Below are 24,350 nucleotides of genomic sequence, written 5' to 3'. Positions count from 1 at the left end.
TTGATGGCTTGGTAGCTGGGTCGGGAAGGGGCCTGAGTAAGGTCTGTTAGGTCAATTTTTTTTCTTGTTTCCCTGACGACTTTAACCTGTTCGGTTTTTGTATCCGATACCTAGTAAAGGTAAAGGAATTTTGAAAGTGCACTACTGATCCCAGCATGCAACACTTAGTTGAACTCACCTGTGAGGCCCACTGAGGGCCAATTCAATGAAAATGCAGAGGGGGAGTGCCTTTTCACTATCTGTGCTGTATCCAAGTGACCAAGGACCTGTGCTCTGAAACGGGTAATGCACTGAAATGCATCTGAATGAAAATGGCAGTTTCCTTTTATCAAAAGAATCATTGCAATTCATCTGCTTTTCGAGGGCGTCTTCAACTGTTTTGTCGTCATGTGATCAAGGCAGGGATCTGCCGAAACGCGTCGTGAGGGCATTGGTGGTGTCTGAAAAATAAAATCAAAGCACCAAATTGGGTCTGCCTTGTCAATCCGGCTGGAAGTTGCAGTGGAAGCAAGCGCTGTTGTGTGTATATATATATATATATATTAGAACCTGCTTCTCATCCACCTTTGATAGTTGGACACAGAAAACGGCACACCAGGAAAATCCAGCACAAATCTTTTATTGTGCACTTATGGAACAAGGACGATGCGTTTCGGCGTTAGCCTTTATCAATATATATATATATATATATATATATATATATATATATATATATATATATATATATATATATATATATATAACAATTCATCTGTCGTTTTTACAGAAAGAGAAGAGCACTCCTTGTAGTGTATATTCAAATTTTATTAACAAGACAGATCGCAACAGTGCAGTGTCAGACGCGTTTCGGCATATCATGATGAAGGTTTTTGACGCCCATGTGCGTCTAATGCTGCACTTTTGCAATCTGCCATGCTAATAAAATTTGAATATACACCATGAAGAGTGCTGTTCTATCAAAAGAATCATTGCAATTCATCTGCTTTTCGAGGGCGTCTTCAACTGTTTTGTCGTCATGTGATCAAGGCAGGGATCTGCCGAAACGCGTCGTGAGGGCTTTGGTGGTGTCTGAAAAATAAAATCAAAGCACCAAATTGGGTCTGCCTTGTCAATCCGGCTGGAAGTTGCAGTGGAAGCAAGCGCTGTTGTGTGTATATATATATATATATATATATATATATATATATATATATATTAGAACCTGCTTCTCATCCACCTTTGATAGTTGGACACAGAAAACGGCACACCAGGAAAATCCAGCACAAATCCTTTATTGTGCACTTATGGAACAAGGACGATGCGTTTCGGCGTTAGCCTTTATCAATATATATATATATATATATATATATATATATATATATATATATATATATATATATATAACAATTCATCTGTCGTTTTTACAGAAAGAGAAGAGCACTCCTTGTAGTGTATATTCAAATTTTATTAACAAGACAGATCGCAACAGTGCAGTGTCAGACGCGTTTCGGCATATCATGATGAAGGTTTTTGACGCCCATGTGCGTCTAATGCTGCACTTTTGCAATCTGCCATGCTAATAAAATTTGAATATACACCATGAAGAGTGCTGTTCTGTTTCTTAAAAAATGACAGAAGACTTGTCAGATTAACACTCCCGGGCATGGGTGTTTTATGAGCACCCCGACGATCAGGTTTCACTTCATCCAAACACAGACACCGGAAGATATATATATATATATATATATATATATATATATATATATATATACATATACATATACATATATATATATATATATATATATATATATATATATATATATATATATATATATATATATACATATATACAAATATTCTACTTTTTGGAATTTTCAAACTTTACCAATAGTATACTCGGAAAGCTGCGCTAGTCTCAGCAGGTTTCCAGGTATACCTCTGGTAATCACACACCCAAAATGTGATAAGAAGAAAGCTTGCAAATATTGTAACCATAGACAATACCTGTGTGTATCATTTCAATCCATCATTTTCTTATCACTCTGCCACTCTCAGCAGAGGGCCAGATTTAAGGTTTGTCAGGTAGAATAAAGGCAGACAGGCTTGCAGAGGACTTTACATCTTGCCACCCTGCCTTTATTCACCTACCAAATTTAGCGATATCCGCCGTCCGTTATGGCGTTTCCTATCAATGAAGGAAAAGTTTGACCGACCAGTCCATCAAAATCTACAGCAGAGTGTCAATCTTTTTCAGTTTTTCAAACACTAACTTCCAAGGTGGAAACTTGTTTTTATATAATAAAAAAAACGAATGACCCCCAGAACATAAGAGTTTTCTACCTTACTGTGGGGGTCATTCTTCAGTTTTATAACTGTCCCTTAGTGATGGACAGTAAAAAATAACGCCACTTCTGGCCACTCTAAATAGGGAAGCCGGTCGGATGGCGTAACTCCGACAGCACCTACTCCATTTGGAGTTTGGAGAAAGTTTTACACCAGCGGAGTAAAACAAAATTTTACTCTAGCATGAAACTTGCTGTCTACCTGACTACAAATTGGGCAAGCAGCCCTTAAGTTTGGCGGGCAGCAGGCCCGACATTGCTGCAACAGCGTATCTGTCTGCTAAACTCTAAATCAGCCTCAGAGGCCAACCTAATGCAATTTGGCACTGACCCTGCTCTTCTTGGGAATATTCGATCTCAAAACTTGGTCATCTCACTTATTCACCCTGCCCACTGCTCTTTTAGTTGGGAAATTTGGGACTTATACCTCCCCCAAATCTCACTGACTAAGCTATGTCCCTAACTGTCCATCCATGTTCTTTATGATTTATCCAGGTGAAAATATCCAGTACTGCTTGTGAGCATCATGGATAACACATGTGTAATTTGCCTTAACATAATTGTTATGCTGTCACACTGTTGAGTGTTGTATTGTGCTTACTTGTCAGCATGTATATCTGTCTAGTCGGTTTCCCCTCTCCCCCTCATTTGTCGCGCAGACCATCAGACGATTTTCTTGGAATGTTGGTAATGACAGTTGAAGAGTGATGTGGGCAGTGGGCATTCTGAGAGAAGTGTTTGAACATTTAATTAATACAATGTTGTGCTGCTACCTGTGGCTCCTGTGGTCTTTACAGATCTGTTTGGGCGACGGGCGCAGGATCGTGTCGTGCCTGCTGAACCCTCCCCCTGTCGTTCACTGGTAGGTCAGCGGTGCTCATTCCATTTACTGTGACTTTGTCACTCTTTCATTTGACTACGTGTTGGCACTTTATTAATCTTTCTGACTCCGTGTTTGTTTCCCTGTGTTACCATAATGGCCCTACTTGCTGTTCTCAGGAGAAGCTGATGTTTACTGCTACCCTCCGGGCAAGTATATGTTTCCTAACCTCACTCCTTGGCTGCCCTGCAAATGTTGGACTCTGTAGCATGTCTCCATCAGCTCCCTTCGGGACTGGATGCAGTAATGGTCATACCACGCAGACCATCTTCATTGGCAGTGAAATACCCCTTTGATTTCCTGACCAGGCTGTGTACCTCATCGGCTACGCCTTGCACACTGCCTCCTCTGGCTTTCTTTGACTGCTTCATCTGGCTAAACTTGGTAGGGAAGGTCCTCCTGTTGCAGTTGTTCGATTACCACATCATTGAGACTTGCAACCACTTTGTGGCGAAGCTGCACTTGGCACATTCTACTTAATGCCTCCATAATACCTGTACTGCTGATTGCCATGCATTCCATCCTGTAATTGTGCTGCAAAATCAGTCTATATTGCATGGTTGTGGAATACATTCCATAATAGAGACTTTACATCATTTAATTTGCTTACCTACCATGGTTGGAGTAATGAACCCAGTAACAATGAAAGCCACCTTTTGGAGCTGCCAAGTGCGCCCAGAGAAAGATGGAAACATTGGATAAAAAGCTTAGGAATGCAACTTGTAGAAATTGACAGGATGGAATACAGTGCTGAACATAAAAAGGTTCTTTTGTAGAACTGTCTGGACGCTGAAGGGAGACGTTTATTTGATAATGTGAAACCTATAGAAAAACCTGAAGGAAAAGAAACCTGGAATTAGTACATTGAGGTGAAAAAATAGAAGAATATTTTGACCCAACCCTCAAAATTATTATAGAAAGTCATAATTTGCATTATAGGAACTAGGCACAAGATGACTATTGAAGTGTGTGTTGCAGCACAAAACATATGAAATGATGCGTGGCCAAGTGGTCATGCACATGACAAGTGTGAAAGCACAATAAAGATTGCTATTCCACAAGAATCCTACCCTTGACAAAAGTTATGAGGCATTAACATGCTTAAGTAACAAGAAGGCACAGCTAATGACATTTAATCTTGTGCAATCTAATAATCACGATGAATATGAAATCTGCAGACAATCAAATGAGAGGTATCTATCGAAAAATGAATGTTACTGTTGTGGATCAAACAAACACGTAGCATCAAGAAGAAATGGCCCAGAGAATGTCCCAAATGTGGTAAGAAGAACTACTTTGCGAAGGTGGGTCGGGTCAGTGTTCATCCTAAAAAAAAGTATTTAGTGTCCAAGAAGATGACAATGAATGCACTAATATTGATGAGCAACTTGATGATCATATGTTAATGGGTGCAATTCTGAATAAAGGTGCTTAGGGCATACTGTGATGCATTGCGCAAGTCAATCAGCAGAGCATGGAGGTTTTAGTTGATACTGGATCAAGTATCACAATTATCTCGAAGTAGGAGTGTGACATATTGCCAAAGAAGGAAGCATTACGAGCAAGTAAAATTACACTCGGTGCATATGGCGGACACAAAATCCATCTTGAAGATGCCTTTTTTGCCACTTTGAGTTTTAAAAACAGAACCACCAATGCCAAAGTAGATGTTGTCAACCCTGGTGTCAGTATCTGGGCTGGTCTGAACAGCAGACTCCTTATGATAGTAAACCCATGTGAACTCCTCACGTTTACTGTTGCTGACACAAATCTTTGTGAATTCCTGCAAGAGTTTGAGTCGGTCTTCACAGAGAAATAGGAACAGTTGAAGGGTTTCCAACACTTCATCACACTTAAAGAGAAAGCCATACCCTTTAATCAAAGGGTGTACATTGTACCTTTTACCGCATGTATGGAAGTTAAGAATGTACTGAACAAATGGCAAAAGGAGGAGAAATTGAAATTGAACCTGTATGAGCGTCCTCGTGGTTGTTCCCAGTTTTGATGGGCAAAAAACAGAACGTAAATACCACAGGTATGAACACAAAGTTTTATCAGCCACTCATCCGAACACTTCCCTCAGAATGCCTGCCACCAGCCTCAGTGTTTAGCTGTCAGTTTCAACATTCCAAGAAAAGCGCGTGATGGTCCACGCACACAGATACATGGGGAGAGGAGGGGAAGCCGACAAGGTAGCTAAACTCACTACAGTAAACACAATACAACAACTCCACGGTAAAACAGCATAATAATAATGTGAAGGCAATATTACTACATGTTTTAAAACTCAAGAAACCTATGCACTCTGAGGCCTTACTCACGCACATTGTATCTTGTTGAAGGACTGCTTTCCTTTTAGAAAAATCTTATTTTTTTAATTGTTTTATTTACCTGAAATAGTTACATGATGATACTTTAACACTATGTAAAATACAAAGAACTATGTGTCCTCCAAAATGATCATTGTTTTAGACTGAAACGTACTTTAGCATGGTGAATAAGCCCCCATGGATGATGCACGTTCATTATTAACACATGACTGGCTCTCACTTAGCCAAACAGGTCTTTTGATCAGTCTCATTTAAGAAAGAAATATCTCCTTGCACGTAGATACCAAATACCGTGTAACTAAATGGTCATTAAATAATTTAACTTAAAGTGAAGGAACTTTACATTCAGTCAGCTAAAATCTTTGTTCACAAATTGGCCTGTTGCCAAGTTAAAGGGGAATACAGCATACAATACCTCTTGAGACAGTGCCACACAGAAAAATAAGGTAAAACTACTAATTTTAAAGTTATATGGTGACCAACAGAAGGAAAGAACGTTGTGTTCGAGGCATATGGGCTGCAGACCACACACTGTTGCATTAGATCACCATCTGGTGGTGGGCCCGGATGATTACACTTTGTTGTTGTCTTGGAAGATTCTTTGTCTGCTGGATGACTCCTCCCTTAGACTGTAGTGCGCATGGTCATCGACTCCATCTTCAGATTGGTTTTTTCTGCCATCGGGCTCAGATGTGTTTATCGTTCGGTCCCGTTACCGATCTCTTTTCGAATCCATAAATCAGTCTACAAAATCAACATAGTCTTCGACACTGATTCTGGTCGCCCGCTGTGAGAAGTTGGCCCGATATGCAACGTTCGCTATTCTAGCGACCGCTATGTATCGTTCCAACGACCCTTATGGTGTTTGGTTGTAAGTCAACCTATAGACCAGCCATCCTAGTAGCGTGGATACGAGCAGTCTAAGGCTAAAGACTCGAGAGGGCGTGTTAAGCCAGCTGTTTACCACACATGTACCCCTTGAACACCCAGTGAAAGGACACCACACAAGTGTTATGAAAATAAACAGTATATTTATTAAGAATCACAACAGCCCTGTACTCTTTATGAGGACAGGGTACTAAGCACAAACCAAATCTTTTTAGCAAATACTTCAAGTGCACAATTTGGAACAAGTGTCCGAGGACACGGAAAGATTAAGGTCTCGGGCGGACCCGATAAGGCAAGTCGGAAGCGAGGGACTCAGGACCCTAGAGTAAGGAGGCTATGCAGGCACCGAAATGCCGAGTTACCTAGCCACGAGGGCTGCGGCTGCACAAGTCTTACAGGCGTCGGGGTCTTCGCTGACGAGCCAGGAGCCGGAAGAAAAGGAGTTGCTGGCCGGCGACCAGTGCTGAATAGTTCGTAGAGATCCAAGCCTGGATCGGAGATTGAAGAAACCTGAAAGCAGAGGGGACCAAGTTCGTACTACTAGCCAGTAGTCAGAGGGTACCAGGAAGGCACCGGTTGGCCGTCACCTCGACCAGGTGAGTGGGCGACGCTAGGCTCTGCAGTCTCACGGACCAGGAGGCGTTTATCGGCGACCACGGCGGAGGTGCGAGCTGTCCCACGAAGGATGATAATGTCGGCGTCGCTGGGCCCAGGATGGGGCAACAAGCCTTGGCAGTTCTCAGGGCCACGTGGTGGGCCTAAGAGGGCGTCTTGAGTGGACCAGGAGGGTCCGGGGTGCTTCTCGCAAAGATGGAAGCAAGGGCCAGTCTGGAGCAACCAGACCAGCAGTACTGATTCTCGGATGTCGTCACAGAAGGACACAAGCCAGCGGCTAGTGACCAGACAACGTGCTGAGCAGCGAACAGAAGGGCCCCACGCAGATCGTGGAGATGCTGGGAGACTGCACTTCGGTGCTGGAGCGGCTCAGGGTCGGGGCTTCTCGGACCCCAGAGCACTCACCAGAGGGTTACCTCGATGGTCGTGCTGGTTTTAAGAGCGTGCAGGTTCTGATGATGGCCGGTCCCTCGAGGTCTCGTCGCACCCACGGATCACAGCTGAGCTGATGATGTGGGTAGAGGTCAGAGGTGCCAGGGAAGCCGGTTCTCGTCGAGCTGGGCCGTCGGATTCCTTGAGGAAGGACTTACAGCAAACCGCAGAGTTCTTAGTTGGTGCCTGCTGATGCAGGGTGACTACTCCTTAGTCACAAGGGAGAAATCTTGAGAAGAGTCTTGAATGTCCTTTCGTAGAAAGTAGTTCTTGAATCAAAGATGATGTAATTTGGAAGGGTCCCCGCTCCGGTCTTTTATTCTAAAGAAAGGGGTGGGTACATGACTAGGTCCTGCCCTAAGGGTGGGACCAGGAAGGGGGCAGTTACACCCCTCTCCCCTGCCGGACTTTCCCCAGGCCAGGGCTGTCGCCCCTGGAACTGGTTCTAACCGGCAGATGCGTAGTGAGCACCGGGGTGCCACTCCGCAGTCACCTTCACGCAAAAGCCCTACCTACCCAGAATACACAAACCCTGTCTGGGACGGTGCGAACACCGCCCTCGACGGGAAACCCTTTGTCCAAGCGCTCCTCGCTGGAAGGACTCCCAGCAGCAGGAGGTCAGACTCGTGTCTGTGGTGGCAGCATCCATTTTGTGGAGCTGAGGCTTCTGTTAACTTTAACCGGGGTTCACGGTTACGTACATGTCGTGTCCCTCTAGAAGGGTGGGATGCTAACCTCATCGCCAGAATTGGTGAGAGGGCAGCACCCCGATTCGTATGACACCTTACACGACATGCCTTGATAACGCGACACCGGAGTTACCGATATGGTACGCGTTATCATGGAACAGCTATTGGGTCTTGATTCCGCAAGCTGCAACCGGGCTCGGCTCGGGCCTGAACCTAGCTCACACGAGCCCACGCACTCTGCCTTCAGGATTGTTAAGGCCTGCCATAGGAGTGACTGATAGGAACTCGGGTGTCCATGGTATGGTTAGATATAGAGCTACTATACCTAAAGCGAAGGGTGGTTACACGGCTTCGCCCCAGCTGTCGTGCAGCCAGTTGTGTCAAATTTAGGAGGCCAGCCAGGGGTGGCATAATACATGCTTCAGCCCCTGGCGGCCCTGGGTACACCTATGCCCTGAGTTACAGGGTCTAACAAGGTGGCCCAGTACCAATTGGAAATGTACCTAGGGTACATGGAATCCATTTTAAAGAGAGAGCAGTAGGCCTGGGGTCCTGATTGGCAGGGTCCCAGGTCGACTATGTCCAAAACCAGCTAAAACACAGGGCAAAAAGTTGGGGGCAACCACAGTCAGGATGTACCTTCCTACACAACCCCCCCCCCAAACGAAAGGAGATAAGGCTATCCTTGTCCAGGTAAGCCTCTATTACCTAAGTGGCCATATAAGGAAGGACCAGCTCTGGCTTGGTTTCCCCCTGTGTCATGGTCCACTAGGCAACCCCTCACCCTAAGGGTATCTGAGGGTCTCCACCATAGGGAATCTCTGTCTCTGGTGTGTCTTGGGAAAGAAGAAGGCTGATGCTGGGATGGAGTACTGAAGTGAGGCTCCTCTACCTTTGGGCTCAACTTCCTCCAATCACCATTCATCATGTGCGCCTTTCTTTCTTTAGCTGAGATGCACTGAGCTCTCAGGGTCAGTCTCTGGCTACCTAAAGCTGGAGGCTGAGTCCCTCTGTTTGGCTTACTGGAGGGACAGGTCAGGTCTGGGGTTTTTAGGCCCCATGTTTGGCTGTGCCCAACAGTGTCCAGCTGTGGGAGTTCCCTAACTACTTTTAAGGGGGATCCCTCAGGAGTCTGTTTTATTTTCACTTGGCTAGGTTTACTAGCTTCAGTGATCCTAATCTGCTGATTAAGGGGTTCTTTCGGACAGGGGGCCCTTTTGGGTCCACCACTGGCCTCCCTGTCCTCTTCAGCCCTGGGCTGACTGAGGCAGGGTAGAGAGGTGCAGGTTACCTGCTCCAGACTGGGTCCCACCTGGGAAGGGTCCACTGCCATCAGGGGCTCTGCCAGGCTAGGCCTGACTACCTCTGGGGCAGTTCCTTCAACAGGGGTAGAGTCAGTTCCCTGAGGAGGCGGGCTCTCACCTAGTGTCTGGGAGGGGGAAGACTCTTCTTCCTCCTCAATGCTCTCGGTTTGAGTGGAGTGATCCATGGTTTCAGGCTTCACAACCTCACTATCTGTTTGAGTAGAGGCTGAGACCATTTCAACCTTGCCAACCTTTTCAGGAGGGCACTCAGTCTGTGTTTGGGCTGTGACTGTCACAGCCCTCCTATCCTGGAAAGTCTGTCTGAGCCTGGGCAGTGGCTACCACTGCCCGTCCAACCTTTTCAGGGAGGAATGGTGCTTGGACTGGGGCTGTAGCTATTACTGCCCCACTAACCTGTCTGGATAGGCCTATCATTCTGGAATGAGTTTCTTGCTCCACCTCAGCCCATGCCGAGAGTTCCAGGTCATTCCCCAGTAAGCAATCTACGGGTAGGTTATCTGTCACTGCCACTCTCATGGGCCCTGTGACATTACCCCAGCTGAGCTTGACTACTGCCATGGGATGCCTTCTCTTCATTCCATGAATGTCCGTCACCTGATAAGTAAAACCAGGGGTCAGTTGAGCAGAGGGGACCAGATGGTCACTCACCATGGTGAGGCTGGCCCCTGTGTCTCTGAATGCCTCAACTTTCTGACCATCCACTAAAACTTCTTGTCTATACTTTCCCAAAATGTGGGGTCCAGTAGTGAAGTTGGCAAACCCCATGCCAGTCTCACAGACAAGAGTGTGGTCAGGGAACCTGGCTAAGCCATAGTCCTCCTGATTGCCCAAAGTAATGCCCACCACATTCTTGGGGGCACTCCCACCACCTGGGGGATTACCACTAGTGGTAACAGGAGGTTTAGGAGTATTACTTGGGGGTATGTTTTCCTTATTGCTATTTTTAGGGCACTTGGCATCACTTTTGTAATGGCCCACCTGTTTACAGGTATGGCAATAAGGTTTCTTCTGTTCTGAAGGAGTGTTCTGGGACCCACCACCCTTGTTGGAGTTTTGGGGCCCTTGGGAAGTCTTCTCTGTGGATTTATCCCCACCCTTCTCTTGAGGCTTGGTCGATTCCTTTTTCTGGTCACCACCCTGGTTTTTAGGCCTAACCCTGGTTCTGACCCATTTGTCTGCCCTCTTGCCCAATTCCTGTGGAGAGGTCAGATCAGAGTCTACCAGGTGCTGGTGTAATAACTGGTTCTGACAATTATTTAAGATTTGCTCCCTTATAATTAGATTATACAATCCTTTAAAATCAGTAACCTTACTACCCAGTAGCCAGCCTTCAAAAGCCTTAGTGGCACAATCAACAAAATCAGACCAATCTTGAGACTGCGTTTTCTGGGTATCCCTGAACAGCACCCTGTACTGCTCAGTGGTTAGGCCGAACCCTTCAACGAGTGTATTTTTCAAGATTTGGTAATTGTTAGCATCCTCCACCCTTGTGGTGAGGAGCTTGTCTCTTCCTTTTCCTTCAAAGGAGAGCCACAAGATAGCTGCCCACTGACTCTGGGGAACACCCTGCACAGTGCAGGCCCTCTCCAAAGCAGTAATCCATTTGTGGATGTCGTCCCCTTGTTTAAAGGGGGGCACTATCTTACCAAGGTGTTTCGTATCGAAACTCTTTTCCCTATTACTAGGTACATTGCTGCGACCAGTGGGGACTACCCCACTTAACTGTTGCTCTCTAGCAAAGGCAAGCCTTTCTTTGGCCAGGGCAAGTTCTTCCCTTTCGATCCTCAGATTGGCTGCCCTTTCCTTAGCTTCGTACACTCTCCTCTGAGGGGACGTCATCCCTCTCTGAGAAGAGTTGTGAGAGCCATTGGTTCGAAGGGATCCGCCAGAGTCTCTTGACAGAGATCGGGCTCGTCCATTCCCAATGTTAAGCTGACCTGATAGTGGCCCCAGGGGTCCCCCAGTACCGCTATCATGTTTGCTTAAGTTGGACCTGCTTAGTCTGACGACTTCTACCTGTCCCTTATCTGCCTCATCCCCAGAGAGATCCTCATCCTCATCCTCCTCCACATCCTCGTTCTCGGTTGCGAGGTGAATGAGGTCAGGATCGTCTCGGGTTCCCTCGAGGGGAGGCATGTCTCCTTCTGGATTAGAAGAGCTACGAAGTTTCTCAGCTCTCCTGGCATCATAAGTCTCCAAGAGACCAATCAGAAAGGACGTTGTGGGGTTAGACCCCTGCTGAATCTTCCTGGAGTGACACAGTCGTCTTAACTCCTTGAAGCTCAGCACAGTATATCCTGAAGGGATGACCTGTGGAGGGTCAACTGACACAAGGGGAGACCCAGAGTTTCCTCCTTTGTCCGACATACTGGTTCTAGTGTGGTGTAAGTGATGCACCTACCTACACTACGTGTTTACCTACTGTACCCTTGCTAAGAGTTGTAGCCAAGGTGTGCTAAGCCTTGAGGAGCTACAACAGCTGGTTCAGTAGAACTCAGAGTATTCTAAGCTTTTAGTTATATGTACTAACAGTACTTTGTGCGATCTTTCAACAAGATATTCTTAGGATACGTGTGGTAAAACAACAGCAAGCTCAAATCCCAACCGCTGCTCACCAATGTGAGAAGTTGGCCCGATATGCAACGTTCGCTATTCTAGCGACCGCTATGTATCGTTCCAACGACCCTTATGGTGTTTGGTTGTAAGTCAACCTATAGACCAGCTATCCTAGTAGCGTGGATACGAGCAGTCTAAGGCTAAAGACTCGAGAGGGCGTGTTAAGCCAGCTGTTTACCACACATGTACCCCTTGAACACCCAGTGAAAGGACACCACACAAGTGTTATGAAAATAAACAGTATATTTATTAAGAATCACAACAGCCCTGTACTCTTTATGAGGACAGGGTACTAAGCACAAACCAAATCTTTTTAGCAAATACTTCAAGTGCACAATTTGGAACAAGTGTCCGAGGACACGGAAAGATTAAGGTCTCGGGCGGACCCGATAAGGCAAGTCGGAAGCGAGGGACTCAGGACCCTAGAGTAAGGAGGCTATGCAGGCACCGAAATGCCGAGTTACCTAGCCACGAGGGCTGCGGCTGCACAAGTCTTACAGGCGTCGGGGTCTTCGCTGACGAGCCAGGAGCCGGAAGAAAAGGAGTTGCTGGCCGGCGACCAGTGCTGAATAGTTCGTAGAGATCCAAGCCTGGATCGGAGATTGAAGAAACCTGAAAGCAGAGGGGACCAAGTTCGTACTACTAGCCAGTAGTCAGAGGGTACCAGGAAGGCACCGGTTGGCCGTCACCTCGACCAGGTGAGTGGGCGACGCTAGGCTCTGCAGTCTCACGGACCAGGAGGCGTTTATCGGCGACCACGGCGGAGGTGCGAGCTGTCCCACGAAGGATGATAATGTCGGCGTCGCTGGGCCCAGGATGGGGCAACAAGCCTTGGCAGTTCTCAGGGCCACGTGGTGGGCCTAAGAGGGCGTCTTGAGTGGACCAGGAGGGTCCGGGGTGCTTCTCGCAAAGATCTGGGACCCACCACCCTTGTTGGAGTTTTGGGGCCCTTGGGAAGTCTTCTCTGTGGATTTATCCCCACCCTTCTCTTGAGGCTTGGTCGATTCCTTTTTCTGGTCACCACCCTGGTTTTTAGGCCTAACCCTGGTTCTGACCCATTTGTCTGCCCTCTTGCCCAATTCCTGTGGAGAGGTCAGATCAGAGTCTACCAGGTGCTGGTGTAATAACTGGTTCTGACAATTATTTAAGATTTGCTCCCTTATAATTAGATTATACAATCCTTTAAAATCAGTAACCTTACTACCCAGTAGCCAGCCTTCAAAAGCCTTAGTGGCACAATCAACAAAATCAGACCAATCTTGAGACTGCGTTTTCTGGGTATCCCTGAACAGCACCCTGTACTGCTCAGTGGTTAGGCCGAACCCTTCAACGAGTGTATTTTTCAAGATTTGGTAATTGTTAGCATCCTCCACCCTTGTGGTGAGGAGCTTGTCTCTTCCTTTTCCTTCAAAGGAGAGCCACAAGATAGCTGCCCACTGACTCTGGGGAACACCCTGCACAGTGCAGGCCCTCTCCAAAGCAGTAATCCATTTGTGGATGTCGTCCCCTTGTTTAAAGGGGGGCACTATCTTACCAAGGTGTTTCGTATCGAAACTCTTTTCCCTATTACTAGGTACATTGCTGCGACCAGTGGGGACTACCCCACTTAACTGTTGCTCTCTAGCAAAGGCAAGCCTTTCTTTGGCCAGGGCAAGTTCTTCCCTTTCGATCCTCAGATTGGCTGCCCTTTCCTTAGCTTCGTACACTCTCCTCTGAGGGGACGTCATCCCTCTCTGAGAAGAGTTGTGAGAGCCATTGGTTCGAAGGGATCCGCCAGAGTCTCTTGACAGAGATCGGGCTCGTCCATTCCCAATGTTAAGCTGACCTGATAGTGGCCCCAGGGGTCCCCCAGTACCGCTATCATGTTTGCTTAAGTTGGACCTGCTTAGTCTGACGACTTCTACCTGTCCCTTATCTGCCTCATCCCCAGAGAGATCCTCATCCTCATCCTCCTCCACATCCTCGTTCTCGGTTGCGAGGTGAATGAGGTCAGGATCGTCTCGGGTTCCCTCGAGGGGAGGCATGTCTCCTTCTGGATTAGAAGAGCTACGAAGTTTCTCAGCTCTCCTGGCATCATAAGTCTCCAAGAGACCAATCAGAAAGGACGTTGTGGGGTTAGACCCCTGCTGAATCTTCCTGGAGTGACACAGTCGTCTTAACTCCTTGAAGCTCAGCACAGTATATCCTGAAGGGATGACCTGTGGAGGGTCAACTGACACAAGGGGAGACCCAGAGTTTCCTCCTTTGTCCGACATACTGGTTCTAGTGTGGTGTAAGTGATGCACCTACCTACACTACGTGTTTACCTACTGTACCCTTGCTAAGAGTTGTAGCCAAGGTGTGCTAAGCCTTGAGGAGCTACAACAGCTGGTTCAGTAGAACTCAGAGTATTCTAAGCTTTTAGTTATATGTACTAACAGTACTTTGTGCGATCTTTCAACAAGATATTCTTAGGATACGTGTGGTAAAACAACAGCAAGCTCAAATCCCAACCGCTGCTCACCAATGTGAGAAGTTGGCCCGATATGCAACGTTCGCTATTCTAGCGACCGCTATGTATCGTTCCAACGACCCTTATGGTGTTTGGTTGTAAGTCAACCTATAGACCAGCTATCCTAGTAGCGTGGATACGAGCAGTCTAAGGCTAAAGACTCGAGAGGGCGTGTTAAGCCAGCTGTTTACCACACATGTACCCCTTGAACACCCAGTGAAAGGACACCACACAAGTGTTATGAAAATAAACAGTATATTTATTAAGAATCACAACAGCCCTGTACTCTTTATGAGGACAGGGTACTAAGCACAAACCAAATCTTTTTAGCAAATACTTCAAGTGCACAATTTGGAACAAGTGTCCGAGGACACGGAAAGATTAAGGTCTCGGGCGGACCCGATAAGGCAAGTCGGAAGCGAGGGACTCAGGACCCTAGAGTAAGGAGGCTATGCAGGCACCGAAATGCCGAGTTACCTAGCCACGAGGGCTGCGGCTGCACAAGTCTTACAGGCGTCGGGGTCTTCGCTGACGAGCCAGGAGCCGGAAGAAAAGGAGTTGCTGGCCGGCGACCAGTGCTGAATAGTTCGTAGAGATCCAAGCCTGGATCGGAGATTGAAGAAACCTGAAAGCAGAGGGGACCAAGTTCGTACTACTAGCCAGTAGTCAGAGGGTACCAGGAAGGCACCGGTTGGCCGTCACCTCGACCAGGTGAGTGGGCGACGCTAGGCTCTGCAGTCTCACGGACCAGGAGGCGTTTATCGGCGACCACGGCGGAGGTGCGAGCTGTCCCACGAAGGATGATAATGTCGGCGTCGCTGGGCCCAGGATGGGGCAACAAGCCTTGGCAGTTCTCAGGGCCACGTGGTGGGCCTAAGAGGGCGTCTTGAGTGGACCAGGAGGGTCCGGGGTGCTTCTCGCAAAGATGGAAGCAAGGGCCAGTCTGGAGCAACCAGACCAGCAGTACTGATTCTCGGATGTCGTCACAGAAGGACACAAGCCAGCGGCTAGTGACCAGACAACGTGCTGAGCAGCGAGCAGAAGGGCCCCACGCAGATCGTGGAGATGCTGGGAGACTGCACTTCGGTGCTGGAGCGGCTCAGGGTCGGGGCTTCTCGGACCCCAGAGCACTCACCAGAGGGTTACCTCGATGGTCGTGCTGGTTTTAAGAGCGTGCAGGTTCTGATGATGGCCGGTCCCTCGAGGTCTCGTCGCACCCACGGATCACAGCTGAGCTGATGATGTGGGTAGAGGTCAGAGGTGCCAGGGAAGCCGGTTCTCGTCGAGCTGGGCCGTCGGATTCCTTGAGGAAGGACTTACAGCAAACCGCAGAGTTCTTAGTTGGTGCCTGCTGATGCAGGGTGACTACTCCTTAGTCACAAGGGAGAAATCTTGAGAAGAGTCTTGAATGTCCTTTCGTAGAAAGTAGTTCTTGAATCAAAGATGATGTAATTTGGAAGGGTCCCCGCTCCGGTCTTTTATTCTAAAGAAAGGGGTGGGTACATGACTAGGTCCTGCCCTAAGGGTGGGACCAGGAAGGGGGCAGTTACACCCCTCTCCCCTGCCGGACTTTCCCCAGGCCAGGGCTGTCGCCCCTGGAACTGGTTCTAACCGGCAGATGCGTAGTGAGCACCGGGGTGCCACTCCGCAGTCACCTTCACGCAAAAGCCCTACCTACCCAGAATACACAAACCCTGTCTGGGACGGTGCGAACACCGCCCTCGACGGGAAACCCTTTGTCCAAGCGCTCCTCGCTGGAAGGACTCCCAGCAGCAGGAGGTCAGACTCGTGTCTGTGGTGGCAGCATCCATTTTGTGGAGCTGAGGCTTCTGTTAACTTTAACCGGGGTTCACGGTTACGTACATGTCGTGTCCCTCTAGAAGGGTGGGATGCTAACCTCATCGCCAGAATTGGTGAGAGGGCAGCACCCCGATTCGTATGACACCTTACTCGACATGCCTTGATAACGCGACACCGGAGTTACCGATATGGTACGCGTTATCATGGAACAGCTATTGGGTCTTGATTCCGCAAGCTGCAACCGGGCTCGGCTCGGGCCTGAACCTAGCTCACACGAGCCCACGCACTCTGCCTTCAGGATTGTTAAGGCCTGCCATAGGAGTGACTGATAGGAACTCGGGTGTCCATGGTATGGTTAGATATAGAGCTACTATACCTAAAGCGAAGGGTGGTTACACAGCTTCGCCCCAGCTGTCGTGCAGCCAGTTGTGTCAAATTTAGGAGGCCAGCCAGGGGTGGCATAATACATGCTTCAGCCCCTGGCGGCCCTGGGTACACCTATGCCCTGAGTTACAGGGTCTAACAAGGTGGCCCAGTACCAATTGGAAATGTACCTAGGGTACATGGAATCCATTTTAAAGAGAGAGCAGTAGGCCTGGGGTCCTGATTGGCAGGGTCCCAGGTCGACTATGTCCAAAACCAGCTAAAACACAGGGCAAAAAATTGGGGGCAACCATAGTCAGGATGTACCTTCCTACACCCGCGTCGAAGGAAGGCTCCACTTCTCGATTCCCGCGCTCGTCGGGGCCGTCGGACCCAACTGCGCCATTGGGCCTTTGGCTCATGGAAAGAACACCGTTCAAGAAGTGCCCTCAGTGTGGACACAAGTTTCCCCACACCGACCTTCATGAGGTTTGGTTTACAACCTGTGCTTGTCTCCAGAGCACGAAAGTCGAGACTGTGAGGCCTGCGCTTCGTTCCGGTTCAAGAAAACAATCAGGGACCGTCGAGCTCGAAGAGCTATGGAACAGTCATCGTCGTCGACACCAGACCTCATCATAGACGAGGCGCTGATCAAGGTAGATGCCGAAGAACAGCAAGAAGACGTCGCTTCTGAAGCAGAGGAGTCAGCTTCCGGAGACGACGATCGATCCGAAGAGGACGATCTTCTTCCAGCTGGTCAACAGGTCGTGAATAAGAGCGTCGACCCTGTTCACCCTCCCACACCGCGACAGGCTTTGGTTCCACACCGATCAAAACCTTCCCACACCTCGCCTTCAGGCTCGACAGCGAAGGGCACTAAAAAGCCTCCAGTCGACTCAGGCTCGAGTCAGTCTGTCGGTCTCGAAAAGCAAAAAGTGCTTAAGCCGAAGTCAACGCCGGCACCAAAACATCCATCGGTACCAAAGGTAACCGAACAGAAACCAAGTTCGGCACCGAAAGACGTTCCCGAAGTTACTAACCGAAAACTACCCCGGTAACGAAAAAAGCGGACCCGAAAGCAGTTCCGATACCGAAACATACTTCGGTTCCAAAGGCAGATGAATCTTCACACCAGGGAACAAAAACTTTGGATCCAAAAAGCACAGACACAAAGAAAAAACAAGAAAAGTCTTCGGAACCGAAAACAAGACCCGTTCCAAAGACAATAGACACTGCAAAGTCTAAACCTGTTGGCCCCAAACAAGATAAATCGTCGCCAAAAGATGATTTGCCAACAGAAGAGCTTTCCCAATCTGATGTAAGGCAAAAAGACTCTCAAAATTCATCCAAAGACTGGACATGTATACACAGTGCCCGAAAAGAGAAAAATGGACTATCCCAAACCATCGCCAGTTCCTCTAAAAAAGCATGTTCAAACTTCCCCTATAAGAATTCCTTCACCAGAAGTAAAAATACCAGCAGATATCTCTCCTGTGCATTCACCAGCTAGTACACATAGCCTTATACCACAAGATGAGGATTATGTGGATACCTACTCACAAGAGGTAGAGAGTGATCATCAAATGGATGATATTAATGACCCAGATGATATAGCTGGGCCATCAGGTGACCCATGGGATGATTATAATGCACCAGATCTACCACAAGACGATGTATACCCGTCTAGGCCATCTCCACCAGATGACACCATTGGGTTCACACAGCTCATACATAGAGCAGCTACATTCCATGAAGTAGGCTTACATACGGATCCAATAGAAGAAGACTTTCTAATGGACACACTGTTAACATCACATAAGACCACAACCACACTTCCAATACTTATGGAGTGGTAAGACACCCACCGGAAATATTTAAAGACCCAGTCAGGGCCAGAGTAATTAACCCCAGACTGGAAAAGAAATACAAAGCGGCTCCATCTGATCCTGCATATATTAAAGGACAGTTGCCACTAGACTCACTGGTAGTGTCAAATTCGAGAAAGAGAGCCAACTCGCAGACAACAGGGGATGCTCCACCCCCTGACAAAGAGTCTAAGCTTTTGGATGCTTCAGGAAAACGCACCCTCTCACAAGCAGCCAATATATGGAGGATTGCTAACACTCAAGCTCTGTTAGCAAGATATGACAGAGCTCATTATGGTGAGTTAGAGTCACTTATGCAACGCTTGCCAGAACAATATAAGGCTAGGGCTTTTGATTTAATACAAGAAGGCAAAGTTTTAACAAATACCTCCATAAGATGTGCACTAGACACTGCAGACACAGCATCTAGAGCAGACATGCATGGCTACGCATCTCTAGGTTCAAACCAGAAGTACAAGCCAGTATCTTAAAACAACCATTTGACCAACAATATCTTTTCGGTCCAAATGTAGACAGTGCACTGGAAAAAAATGAAAAAAGATACTGATACGGCAAAATCAATGGGAGCTTTACAAACTCAAGCCCATAGACCTTCCTTTCGTCGCTCCTCATATAGAAGAGTTTCCAGACTGACAACACCTCCTCTACTTACAAAGCGCCCAACGAAACCTCCCCAGTAAGGGATATTATAGAGGAGGGTATAGAAGAAACAACAATATGGGTAGAGGAAGAGGCAACAACAATCGCAATGCCTCTACTCCCAAACAGTGACTTCCCTTCCATCCCCCCAGACCATTCCACTCCAGTCGCGGGGAGATTACAACAGTTCTTACCTGTCTGGAACTCCGTCACCACAGACAGGTGGGTGAGACAAATAATTCAGTCAGGTTATTGCCTGGAGCTCACTTCCACTCCTCCAACAATACCACCCAAACAGCGTACCATGTCACAAGAACACCTCATACTACTAAGACAAGAGGTAGAATCTCTACTGCAAAAGAATGCAATAGAACCAGTTCCAAAAGAACATCAGATCACAGGGGTATACTCTCTTTAGATCCAGGCATTAACAATTCAAGAACCATTTATACAACTTCATCACAATAAAGTGGTTCTTAAAACAAATCCAAAGTTTCTGCCAAAGGTCATTTCACTGTTCCATCTCAACCAATCAATTGAGTTGCCAGTATTTTTTTACACAACTGCAAAAGGTTGCAGAACGAGCGCTACACACACTAGAAGTAAAAAAGAGCGCTTCTCTACTACATTGATAGGACAAAACCTTTTTGTAAAACTAAACAACTGTTTGTGTCCTTTTCACCTCCACATAAAGGCAATCCCATGTCTAAATCGGGCATTGCCAGATGGATTGTTAAGTGTATTCAAATTTGCTACCAAAAAGCAAAACGCACTTTATCCATTTCTCCTAGGGCTCATTCTACCCGTAAATTCGGAGCATCTATGGCATTCTTAGGAAACATACCATTAGATGATATCTGTAAAGCAGCTACATGGTCTACTACGCACACATTTACAAAACACTACTGTGTAGATGTGCAGGCAAAACAACAAGCAAGTGTGGGCCAGGCTGTACTAAAAACATTATTTCAAACTACTGCAACAGATGCGGGTGGCCGCCGCTAAGGGAGAAACTGCTGTGCAATCTATGCAACAGTGCGTAGTCTGCAGCCCATATGACTCGAACGGAAAATGCTACTTACCAGTATGCATCTGTTCTTGGCATGTAGGGCTGCAGAACCACACAATCCCACCCTCCTCCCCGGCTACCTATGTCTGTTCCAGTAGTATCTTATTTAGCCCCTTCGATTCTCAAGACGAGCTCAGCTCGTCATGCAGTACACTGGTCGTGTGCTCATGACGAGCTGAGCTCGTCATGAACAATGGGAATAAATCAGAAGTAGCACATGGGGGAAATGCTGCAGCACTGATGGTGCTAAATACACAACACATGGTCATCTTTATCTGTACTCATACAACTCCATCATTTGCACAATGTCGAAAACAATCTGAAGATTCAGTCGATGCCCATGCGCACTACAGTCTAAGGGAGGAGTCATCCAGCAGACAAAGACTCTTCCAAGACAACAACAAAGTGTAATTATCCGGGCACAACACCAGATAGTGATCTAATGCAACAGTGTATGGTTCTGCGGCCCTACATGCCAAGAACAGATGCATACTGGTAAGTAGCATTTTCATTTTTAACCCCTTCCATGCTCATGACGGAACGGTTCCGTCATGAGCGTCGGTTGAGCTGTGCTCATGACGGAACCGTTCCGTCATGAGCCGATAGGCTCATTAGAACCTTCAGAACAGCGCGAAAATGTGCGCCGCGCTGAAGGGGTTAAGAGCATGAAATGAAAAACATGTAATTGTGTATATTTAAAGTAGATATCATTTTGCTAGCCTGCTGCCTTGAAAAGTTTGCATCAGAAATTTATTTGATTGGAAATTATTTATGGCAGACCTTTCGACACTAGCAGTGATACCTTTTTTTGCCTTTCGGTGTTTTGTCTCCTCTCTTTCTTGATTCATGCAGATAGTTACAAAGGATATTTCTAACGCTTCATTGATTTTCTTCATTATCCTCAGTGGCTCAGCTACTAAGACAAATATTTAAACAAGCTAGAAATACTTTTGTTTTTCAGTTACTTTTGTTTTTCAGAAAGTGATGGTTGGTTGGCATATGCATTGCCCTGCAACCCCTTTACACTTAGTTTTGAGTTCTGCCTATGCAACCTAAGGTTAAAAACAAGAAAGCCCTTAAAGAGCTTTTGGTTTTTCTTTGAGATCTGCCCAATTGTCAGAATGTATTAACTGCCCACTGTCCCATTGGTTGCTAGGCAGAGCTGTGAGATAATGGCCTATGGAGAAGATCCAATATTGACCTTCTGCTCCCTTTATGCCATTTGTGATGTACTTTATTCGAGAAAAAATGTCATCATAAGAGTATACAATTTATACAGTACATTAAAAAGATAAAAGGCAGGAGCCCACCAATCCTTATATACATACAGCAGCATCACATACTACCCAGATTCTAAAATCTATAAAATATACATTAAAAACAAATAGATAAAAACCATTATAAACATCCTACCATGGGGCCATCTGGTGGTTAGGTTATATGGGGGGCGGGCTTAGCCCTCCTTGTACGTGTCTGCCATGCACTACCCAAGTATTTAGCTACCCCGCACACCATAGCGATAGAAGACGTGTCAGTGCAAAGGACCCGTAGAGCCATTTTGTGACACCTAAGGCCCAGCCCCTTGCATAGTGATTTTAGCCATATCTTTCTGGTGACCCTATATGCCGGGCAGGCAAAGAGAAAGTGCGCCACAGACTCATTGGGGGCTGCACATCCAGGACAGGCTTTTGATAGATCACCTAGGTTATTCCACCCAGAGGTGAAATCGTTCACCGGTAAAGTCCCGAGCCTGAGTTTTAGGTAAAGTGATCTATCCGGAGGTTTCTCTATATAGTCTAAGAAGGGTTCAAGTTTTCTTGTCCATTTGAACTCAAGGAACCGCTCAGAAAGAGGACCCCCTACACCTCTGCATGTGGCCGTCTCCTGGACCCAGTCCCAATAGAGCTTCTTAATCACTAACTTGGGAGGCGGTGTTTGGCTCGTCCAAGATTCACTTAAACCCAATTGCACAACCAACTGCCTCAGGTTGCACAGCCACTTGATTTTGTTACTCGTGTTTAGCAAAATAAGTTTGTCTAGGACTGCTGCATAGTTGTGGAGCTCCCGGGTCCTTCTCAGTCGCACCCAAAAAAGTAGTGGGCGCAAACGCACTATGTCTTTGAGGGGGAGCCTCCCCAAGTCTAGCCGGAGGGGGATTAGCGGGTTGGAAACTGGAAGGGCCACCAAATCTCTCATGAACTTATTTTCAGAAGTAACTAGTTCCGTTATGTTCTTGAGCCCCCACAGCTCGGATCCATATAGGGCTGCCGGTAATACTTGGCCTTCATAGATTACGAGAGTCGGTGCCACAGGTTTACTCTCCGACTCCCGTTGTTCCCTTAAAACCACCCCTGAGACTCTTTTGTGGTTAAATAGCATTTTGGCCAAGTGATCTTTTCATTTCATCCGGCTGTTTACCCTAACACCCAAATAGTCGAAGGAATCAACCAACTCCAAATGGCCACCATTGAGCGAAACATTGTTCCTAAATCTCTTGGAAGGTGAAATGGCCATGAGCTTTGTTTTAGAGGTGTTGATGGTAAGGCCTCTGTCAGTGCAAAACACACTAAAACGGTCCAAGAGTTTTTGGAGACCTGTGGGGGATTAAGAAATCAAGATGGTGTCATCCGCGAAGAGTAGGGTAGGTGTTTTTTCCCCTGCCAGGGATGGCGCATCTGCCGCTTTCTCCCTCAGATGGTCCACCACTCCATTCACAAAGAGGGAGAACAGGGTCGGAGCCATCACACATCCCTGGCGGACTCCACTCCTCACGGGCACCCTCTCTGTCAGTTGTCCCTGGGTACCCCATCTAATCCTCGCATAATTCCCCTCATGGAGCTTCACAATGAATCCCAAAAGTGGCCCTGGAAAGCCCATCTTCTCCAGAATGTCCCACAGCCTTGCACGAGGGACCAGGTCGAACGCCATTTTGAGATCTATGAATGCCAGGTAGAGACTACCCTTGTTGACAGCCTTCCAATAGATTGCAAAAAAGCGGAAGACCTGGTCCATCGTGCCCACCTTTTGACGAAAGCCTGCCTGGAAGTGAGAAAGAACATGCTCCTCTTCCATCCAGACACCCACCCTGGAGATGATGACCCTGCCAACCACTTTCTGGATCACGTCAATCAGACTGATCGGTCTGTAATTGGCAGGGTCATCTCTGGCGCCCTTTTTATACACAGTCACCACCTCTGCTCCCTTCCATGAGTCTGGCACAGGGTAACCCTTGGAGATCAAATTCATTATTAAGGCAATGAGTCTGGCCCAGGCAGCAGGATCGTTCAAAAGGAGGTCCCCAAGTATCCTATCTGGGCCCGCTGCTTTCCTAGGGGTCAGATGCCTAATGGCCAAAATAACCTCAGAGGGCAGAAATGGTTCCTCGTGCACCAGTGGGGATTGGGTCCTACTATCAGGGTCTAAGGGAGGTGAACCTATCACTTCTATCCCGCCATACAGTGCAGAGAAGTGGGAATACCATTGCTGTTCTGTTATGTGGTTAGCAATAGGTGGTGTGCTTTGCTGCCTACCCTTGTTAATCAATTCCCAGAACAGCGTCGCATTCTTCTTATTGGCAGCGGCTTTAAGATCATGCCAATGTTGTTCTTCCCACTCTCGTTTAGCCAACACTAACACCCTCGAATAATCCTTCCTAGCCGCTCTAACTAGTGAGGGATTCTTATTAAGCAGGGCGACTGTTAACTCCTTGCGTTTTGCCTTATACTGATCTGAATACCACGGGTTACTGGATTTGACCAGTTTATTGTTCCCTCTACCACTTTTACCCTGAATTACAAAGTATTGTCCTACTTCCTCTATTGCTTTTTTATAAGCCAAGGAGAAGGACGGCCCCTGGGCACTACCTTTTTCCAGTTCGAGAACCTCCAACTCCACTGTCAAATCTGCTACATGCGCCCTGATCCTCTCGAGATTCCCTTCCTGGAATTGAACCTTATCCCATTTTAGCCTGCGATTACCATTGTAGGGGACGACCTCATTGGTT

At 47.2% G+C, this 24,350-nt stretch overlaps 1 protein-coding gene across 2 annotated transcripts in view; it reads left to right on the top strand.

Moving 5' to 3' along the window:
- AFG2B (AAA ATPase AFG2B) overlaps nucleotides 1-24,350 on the top strand; it is a 247,052-nt gene that overhangs the window by 125,505 nt on the left and 97,197 nt on the right. The gene's annotated exons all lie outside the window — the stretch shown is intronic.

The sequence above is a fragment of the Lissotriton vulgaris genome, chromosome 2_1 (genome assembly GCF_964263255.1).
Source record: "Lissotriton vulgaris chromosome 2_1, aLisVul1.2, whole genome shotgun sequence".
Classification (NCBI taxonomy): domain Eukaryota; kingdom Metazoa; phylum Chordata; class Amphibia; order Caudata; family Salamandridae; genus Lissotriton; species Lissotriton vulgaris.
This window is presented reverse-complemented; position numbering and strand designations above follow the sequence as displayed.